The 7,500-nt window shown below is 36.0% G+C and overlaps 1 protein-coding gene across 3 annotated transcripts in view; it reads left to right on the forward strand.

The window, feature by feature from the left end:
• Positions 1 to 7,500, forward strand: part of ITPK1 (inositol-tetrakisphosphate 1-kinase) — a 509,696-nt gene that overhangs the window by 11,139 nt on the left and 491,057 nt on the right. The gene's annotated exons all lie outside the window — the stretch shown is intronic.

The following is a 7,500-nucleotide window of genomic DNA, read 5'->3' on the forward strand; positions in this document are numbered from 1 at the left end:
CCAGCACAATGTTATCTATATGGCTCACATGAACTAGCTTCCCCTGATGTGAAAAGCAAATACCAAAGCATGTGATCATGGGACTGTCTTTAAGGACTTAGAAACAGACAGAAATTTAAAGGTTATAAAGTATATTAATATAACCATGTTTTTTTGTGCAAAGCTGGGGAATGGGTAGTAAAGGCATTATCTATCTTTTTAAACAATAACAATTTTTGTGTTGACTGTCCCTTTTTAATCTTTTAAAAGATATCATGAAAGCCCATGGTACCTGTTTTTTATTTGAAGTAAAATTAAAAAAAGAACTATAATTGTTTTTAAATCTCTAAAATATATTAACAATTAATGCTGAATTACTGATATTCCCCAAGGCAGAACAGACCAGTGATCTGAGATGTCATCGCAGAAAATGCAGCATGTCTGCAGCAAGAACAGGAGACATGCAGGAACTGTTAGAGTTTGAACTTTGTAGTGCTGCTCCACATTAGACAGTTCTCTTCAAACAGAGCTGTGCTCTGGCTGCACTGTGTAAGTTTTCCTTAGCACAGTGCATCCAGATCAAAGTGCTGTTTGAAGTGAGCAGTCAAATATGCAGTAGCGCTGCAAAGCAGCAGCTCATTGCTTGTTGACTGTCTCTCAGAGAATTCTTTTTCAAACCCGCACCCTAGCCTTTCCCAGTCTGCAAAGCTGTTGATTCTGAATGTAAGACGTTAGTATGAGCATTGCATCTTTTTTATTACTACATTTCTATGTTAGACCAAGAGAAAAGGAAAAAGATTTATTCAAGAGACATTTTAAATTTTTATTTTTTTGAATGCAGCTAATTTGCAATGCAATTTTCAACTACTGCACTATATTATAAAACTTTAAAAATTGCTTTATTCTTCAGTTAACCAAAACATTGCAGTGTAACTGTCTAATTAAAAATGGAATTTTATTTAAAAATCACCTGCAGAAAATGTTTTCACTAAAAAAATCTCATTGCAGAAAGTGAAGAAAAGTTCTGCCTCTGGGCTGATATATAGCATGGGTTCATAAGAAAAATAATTTATTAAGCACTACCAATTAAACCAAGCTGTATGGTTGTATAACAGAGGTGGAGTGCCAGAACAATTAACAGGAAAAATTGTTGCTGTGATGACTGCATCAGTAATCATTCACTATTGGTGAAATATCCTGTCATTTAAGGGATATGAAATTCAATTGGTGGCTAAATGTAGCCACCACCAGCAGAAAGAGCTACCCAGGGTTCTGAATCAAAAATGGGCAGGCTCCTAAGCATACGTTCCTGCTTTTTCAAATGAAGATACAAAGAAAACAAATACAAATTTATAATAAAAGTAAATTAGAAAGTTGCTTAAAATTGCATGCTCTATCTGAATCATGAAAGAAAACAAATTGGGTTTGATATCCCTTTAATGTGACATTTTACGGTACTGTTTTTTTACATGCATGAGTGTATCGAATTGTTGTATTAATAGCTCCTTCTCCTCCTTATCATTTAAAATAGCTATTTTTGCCTGCTAGAACTTGTAAAATACTGAAAATACGAATACTTTATTATTCTCAATAGACAATATATTTAAACAAAGAGGAAGGGAGCAGCAATCAAATTCTCAGTGAGGGTGGGTGGAAGAGATACGTTGTACAATCTTCCTTTTCAATTTCTCTCTCCGAGTATTGATCATGGATGCCTTAATTTATATAGAGAGATAAGATAATGAGGTCTGCTATTTCTGCAGGCTCAACCCATGAGAACAATGGATTGAGGCTTCAATCAGCAAAAACATCTATTATACAAAAAGAAACCTAAAGGAACTTTTTTTTTTTATATTCTGCAGCTACTATAACAAGACATTGAGAACACATTAAGGGGACGGTCAACACCTTGTAATTACAAGACATTTCTGTTGTGTTACTATAGAATAAGATATCAGCTGAGCCGTAACATTTTTAAAACAAATTAACACCATTTTGCCTTATTTGGAGGAGCTAATCTAGGCTTTAGTCCACAGACAAAGCTAGTCACGGTCATAACGTTACCTGATAAAGGGACATATATGTAGCAGGGGTAGCCTTGCTAAGTCAACAGGGTGTATTTCAAGCTCTGAGAAATAGAAATTGTGCAATTTTCTAAGATTACTTATAAGGGGAGCAAAATAAATAATGAAAATAGAATGCAAAGTTGTTTCATTATACATAACAAAATAGTTTTAGATCCATTTACAGATAGAAGTAAATTGGATTTTTTTTTTTTAAATTGTATTCTCTATTATTATTATTTGCTTTGTTCTCATGTTCTACTTTGTTGAAGAGATACCTAGGTAGGTAGCGTGCACATGCCTGAAGCACTGCATGACAGGAAATAGTGCTGCCATCTAGTGCTCCTGCTAATGTATAACCTTGTCGCAAAACTGCTGCCACATAGTGCTGCGGACACGTGCACACTCCTCAGCTTACATTCCTACTTTTCAATAAAGGATAACAAGAAAACAAAGAATATTTGGTAAAAGAATTAAATTGGAAGTTGTTTCAAACTGTATGCTCTATCTAAATCATGAAATAAAAATGTTGGGTTTATGTCCCTTTAACTATGTGTTTAATAGGAGGGGAACTTCTGGGTAGCGACTATGACAGGTCACATCATTGTTTGCGCGGGATATTTTTATGATTGCTGCCAGCAATTGATATTCCGGGTACTTTATTTGAGGTTGAGGGCTCCCACCTACCCCCCACGCAGAGTACCTTTTTAAAGGGACATTGTACACTAGATTTTTCTTTGCACAAATGTTTTGTAGATGATCCATTTATATAGCCCATCTGGGGTAGTTTTTGTAACGCTGTATAGTTTTTGCTTATTTTTTAGTTTGTGCTGATTTTCAGACTCCTAACCACGCCCTAAAGTATTAGATGTATACTGATGTGTACAGACTTCAGATTGCTTTTGTTTGTTTAATGGGTCTATTCATATGCAGGGGAGGGTCTGCTCTCAGCCCCTTTCAGTGGATGTTCCAGACTAATCTTATCAACAGTACTAAACTAGGAGCTTCTAAATAAGTTTTTAAAATGTTTTATACTGGATTTTTATATCTGTCTATGTGCACATTATTCTTTATAGTAGTGTCTATTACATGCAGTTAAATTAAAATTGGTGTATACTGTCCCTTTAAGGCTCCGCTGTATCGCAATGCTAATTACCAGCTGATTTTTCTTACAATTTTATATTTGCTGAAAGCTGAGTTACGAATACGAAACCAAATCTACTTATGCTGAATTTACCCTGTTTGAAAACGGCTTACGAGCGCTATAGAGCTACACATATTTTTCCACGGATATTCTGTTTACGGACCGGAGGTACCTTTTAAGATGGTGGATGCCGATCTACCCATCATGGAAGCACTGCAGAACCTCCTAGATATTCACTTAAGGAAATTGGTACCTCGAATCATCGCTCCCAAAGTTCTTGTACAACTCATTCCTCAATCTAACGTTGAAGCTGAACTCCCTATGACTGTGCGGTTGGTGGAAGGACCTGCTGTCTTGATATGCAATCTGGAGTTAGGTGAGTGCTTTCTCTGACACTCTATCTTGTGAGGCAAACAACTATACCCCCCTACACCCCAGTATACCGGGAGTCTAGCGGGGGGAGGCCGTCAAAGGAGGCCTTGACAGAGAAAAGGGAGATTGACCAGGAGCAGTGCCAGGAAGCAGCAGAAAACCTGAGTACATTATGGACCTCGAGACACCGATCAGATTGGCCTGATATTGCTGCTTGCTACCAGGTACCACTAAGACAGCCTTATCCCTATTACAGCTGATTTTGATGACCAGAAACAAGTGGGATATATTTGAACTTGCAACCAAGGGATATTTATTTGTGTTTGACGATTTTTTAATTTCTTACCCCCCTCCTGGAGCCCTTGCCTGCTGACCAGTTAGCCTTCAATCTTATCCTGTGAGCTGGAATTGGTTAGGGTGTCCCTGAGTACCCTAACAACCCAAATAAGGCAAGTTCATGTGTGGGGTGACTTAAAGGGACACTCAAGTCAACATTAAACTTTAATGATTTGGATAGAGCATGCAATTTTAAACAACTTTCCAATTTACTTCCAAAATGTGCACAGTCTTTTTATATTTACAGTTTTTGAGTCACCACCTCCTACTGAGTATGTGCAAGAATTCACAGAATATCCATATATTCATTTGTGATTGGCTGATGGCTGTCACATGGTACAGGAGGAGTGGAAATGGATATAACTGAAATTTGTCAGAAAAAAAGATCTATTACTCATTTGAAGTTCAGACTAAGTGCTATTGCATTGTCTTTTTATCACGCATTTGTTCGTTATGCAAATATACTGTATTTACTGGTACTTTCACTTCTATAGTACTAAGAATACAAGACCAGAGCTAATTATGGAACTCTGACTATTCAATGTATGTGGATTGAATGACTATAAGCTCTATAAATTGATTTAATGCTGTGCTTATTAGTAGTATGTTATTGTGTTTGTGTTGGATCGTTTTCTTACTACTGTAGACTAGTCTCAGCTCATGCAGACATAAATTATATAAGAGTACTGTGTCTTCCATATTACTAATGCCAGGATACTACCTCCTGTGTGAGGATCTTGTCTCGGTGCCAGCGGCCGAGGCATTGGGACAGGGTATCACTGCAGTGTGAAAAGTAGTCTTGATCCACTCACAGGCACCCGTTAAAGGTATAAATTATGTGGGTCCTGCTTGTAAATTATATTTTTAAGAGTTAAAGGGATACTAACACCAATTTGTTTTCCTTTCGTGATTCAGATAGAGCATGCAATTTTAAGCGACTTTCTAATTTACAACTATTATCACATTTTCTTTGTTCTTTTGCTATCTTTATTTGAAAAAGAAGGCATCTAAGCTAAGGAACCAGCCAATTTTTGGTTAAGAACCATGGACAGCACTTGCTTATTGGTGGGTCCATTAAGCCACCAATCGGCAAGCACAACCCAGGTTGTGAACCAAAAATGTGCCGGCTTTGAACATTCTTGCTTTTCAAATAAAGATAGCAAGAGAATGAAGAAAATGTGATAAAAGGAGTAAATTAGAATTGCCTGCTCGATCTGAATCATTAACGAAAAAAAAAAAATTGGTTTCAGTGTCCCTTTAAATTACTGCATGTGGTCCTCTGTTATGGTATTCAGCCAAGGCTAACTAATATGCACCTGTTACAAGCATACGGGGGACTGGTCTGTAAGGTATATTTCCTACAGGTGCTGAATGAATGTATGCGATTTCATGTCCCTATAATATACACAAGACTTGCCTGCTGTAACTCTGTTTTGTAAAGCCACCCACATAAAACTTCCTTAAAAATGTTTGATATAGCTCAGATTCTTATACTTGCAACTGTGTGAAACACTTTCAGAATGATTTTAAACGGGGCAGGAAACCCCAAAATGTCCTTACATGATTCATATAGAACATACCATTTCAAACAGCTTTCAAATTTACTTCTATTACAAAATTTGCTTCATTCTCATTCGGTTTTTTCAAATCAAGATAGCATGAGAACAAAGAAAAATTGATAATAGGAGTGAATTAGAAAGGTGTTTAAAATGTCATGCTCTATCTGAATCATGAAAGAACAACAATGGGTTTAGTGTCCCTTTAAATATTAAAGGGCCATGATACCCAAATGTTGATGCACTTGAAAGTGATGCAGCATAGCTGTAATAAGCTGACTAGAAAATATCACCTGAACATCTCTATGTAAAAGAGGAAGATATTTGACCTCAGTATTCACACCCCACTGTAAATAGACTTTAAGCAGCCAATCAGGATGCTAGTCCTAGGAAGGGAGTGTGCATCTGGCATGTGCAGGCACATTCATGTTATTTTCCTATTCAGTTTAAGGGATAGTAACACCAAAAATGTTATTGTTTAAAAAGATAGATAATCCCTTTTTATTTACCATTCCCCAGTTTTGCATAACCAACACTGATATAGAAATATACTTTTTACCTCCGTAATTCCCTTGTGTCTAAGCTTCTGCAGACTGCCTCCTTATCTCATATCTTTTGACCGACTTGCATTTCAGGCAATTAGTGCTGACTCTTAAATAACGTTATGTGCGTGGGCCCAATGTTATCTATATGAAACACATGAACTAACGCCCTCTAGCTGTGAACAACTGTCAAATGCATTCAGATAAGAGGCGGCCTTCAAGGGCTTAGAAATTAGCATATGAGCCTACCTAGGTTTAGCTTTCAACTAAGAATAACAAGTGAAAAAAGCAAATTTAATTATAAAAGTAAATTAGAAAGTTGTTTAAAATTACATGCCCTATCTGAATCATGAAAGTTTAATTTGGACCTTACTATCCCTTTTAAAGAAGTTTACTATGAAATCTCACAACATCTCAGGGAAATCTGAGATCCCAGCAAAGCAAAACATGACCTCATCACTTTTGAAGCTGACTGCCTATTTTGTGTGTGCTGTCTTTTTTATTTTTTATACTTGCAGCTGAAGTATAACATGCATCACTTTCAAGTGATTTAGCATATGAGTATTATGTACCTTTAAGGGATATTTGAGTCATTCTAACTCCAATATAGTCTAGACTACTAGTGTAGCCATATCTTTTTCAGGTGCTACTATTTCATATTCATCACTATTTGGCAATCAAGTAGACTTAACCTCTAACTATAATATGATAACTGTTATTATTTATATATAGAAAATTGAGGCATGCACCATAATATGCATTTAACATGGCAATCAGGTTATTGGTGACAGTATACTCAGTCAAGATATCTCTAAAAATGTATTTGTAAGACCTAAGATCCACCGTTTAATTCATGCACCTCACAATTACCCCCTTTGTCTAACTTTATTCTGTTTGTGGTCCAAAAATAACTGGGGTAAGTCTTTTGTTCTTCAATGTATGTTTCGTTTTTAGGGGCTTCTTAACTCTCTTATAGTATTATAAAACTGCAACACTTGAAGTACCTAAATGTGAACCATTATAACTGGTGCTTTTGATTTACTGTTAAAGGGACACTGTACACTAGATTTTTCTTTGCATAAATGTTTTGTTGATGATACATTTATATAGCCCACCTGGGGGTGTTTTTAGTAAAAATGTATAGTTTTGCTTATTTTTAAGTAACATTGTGCTGATTTTCAGACTCCTTACCAAGCCCCAAAGTTTTAGATGTATACTGACTGATGTATACATACTTCAGATTACTGAAGCCCCTTTCACTTTGTGTCCTGGCCTAACCTCATCAACAGTGCTAAATTGGGAGCTTCTATACTGGATGTTTATATCAGTATCTGTGCATATTCTTCTTTATAGTAGTGTATATTATATTATATGAAAAAACAAAACAAAAAACTGTGTTTCATATGAAGGAACTAATACCAAGGAAAACAGTAAATACTTAGTCATCTTAAAACTGTCATAGCATACATGCAACACAGACTTAATAAAACGTTTACTATGTTGCTATA

Source organism: Bombina bombina, chromosome 1, assembly GCF_027579735.1.
Source record: "Bombina bombina isolate aBomBom1 chromosome 1, aBomBom1.pri, whole genome shotgun sequence".
Lineage (NCBI taxonomy): Eukaryota > Metazoa > Chordata > Amphibia > Anura > Bombinatoridae > Bombina > Bombina bombina.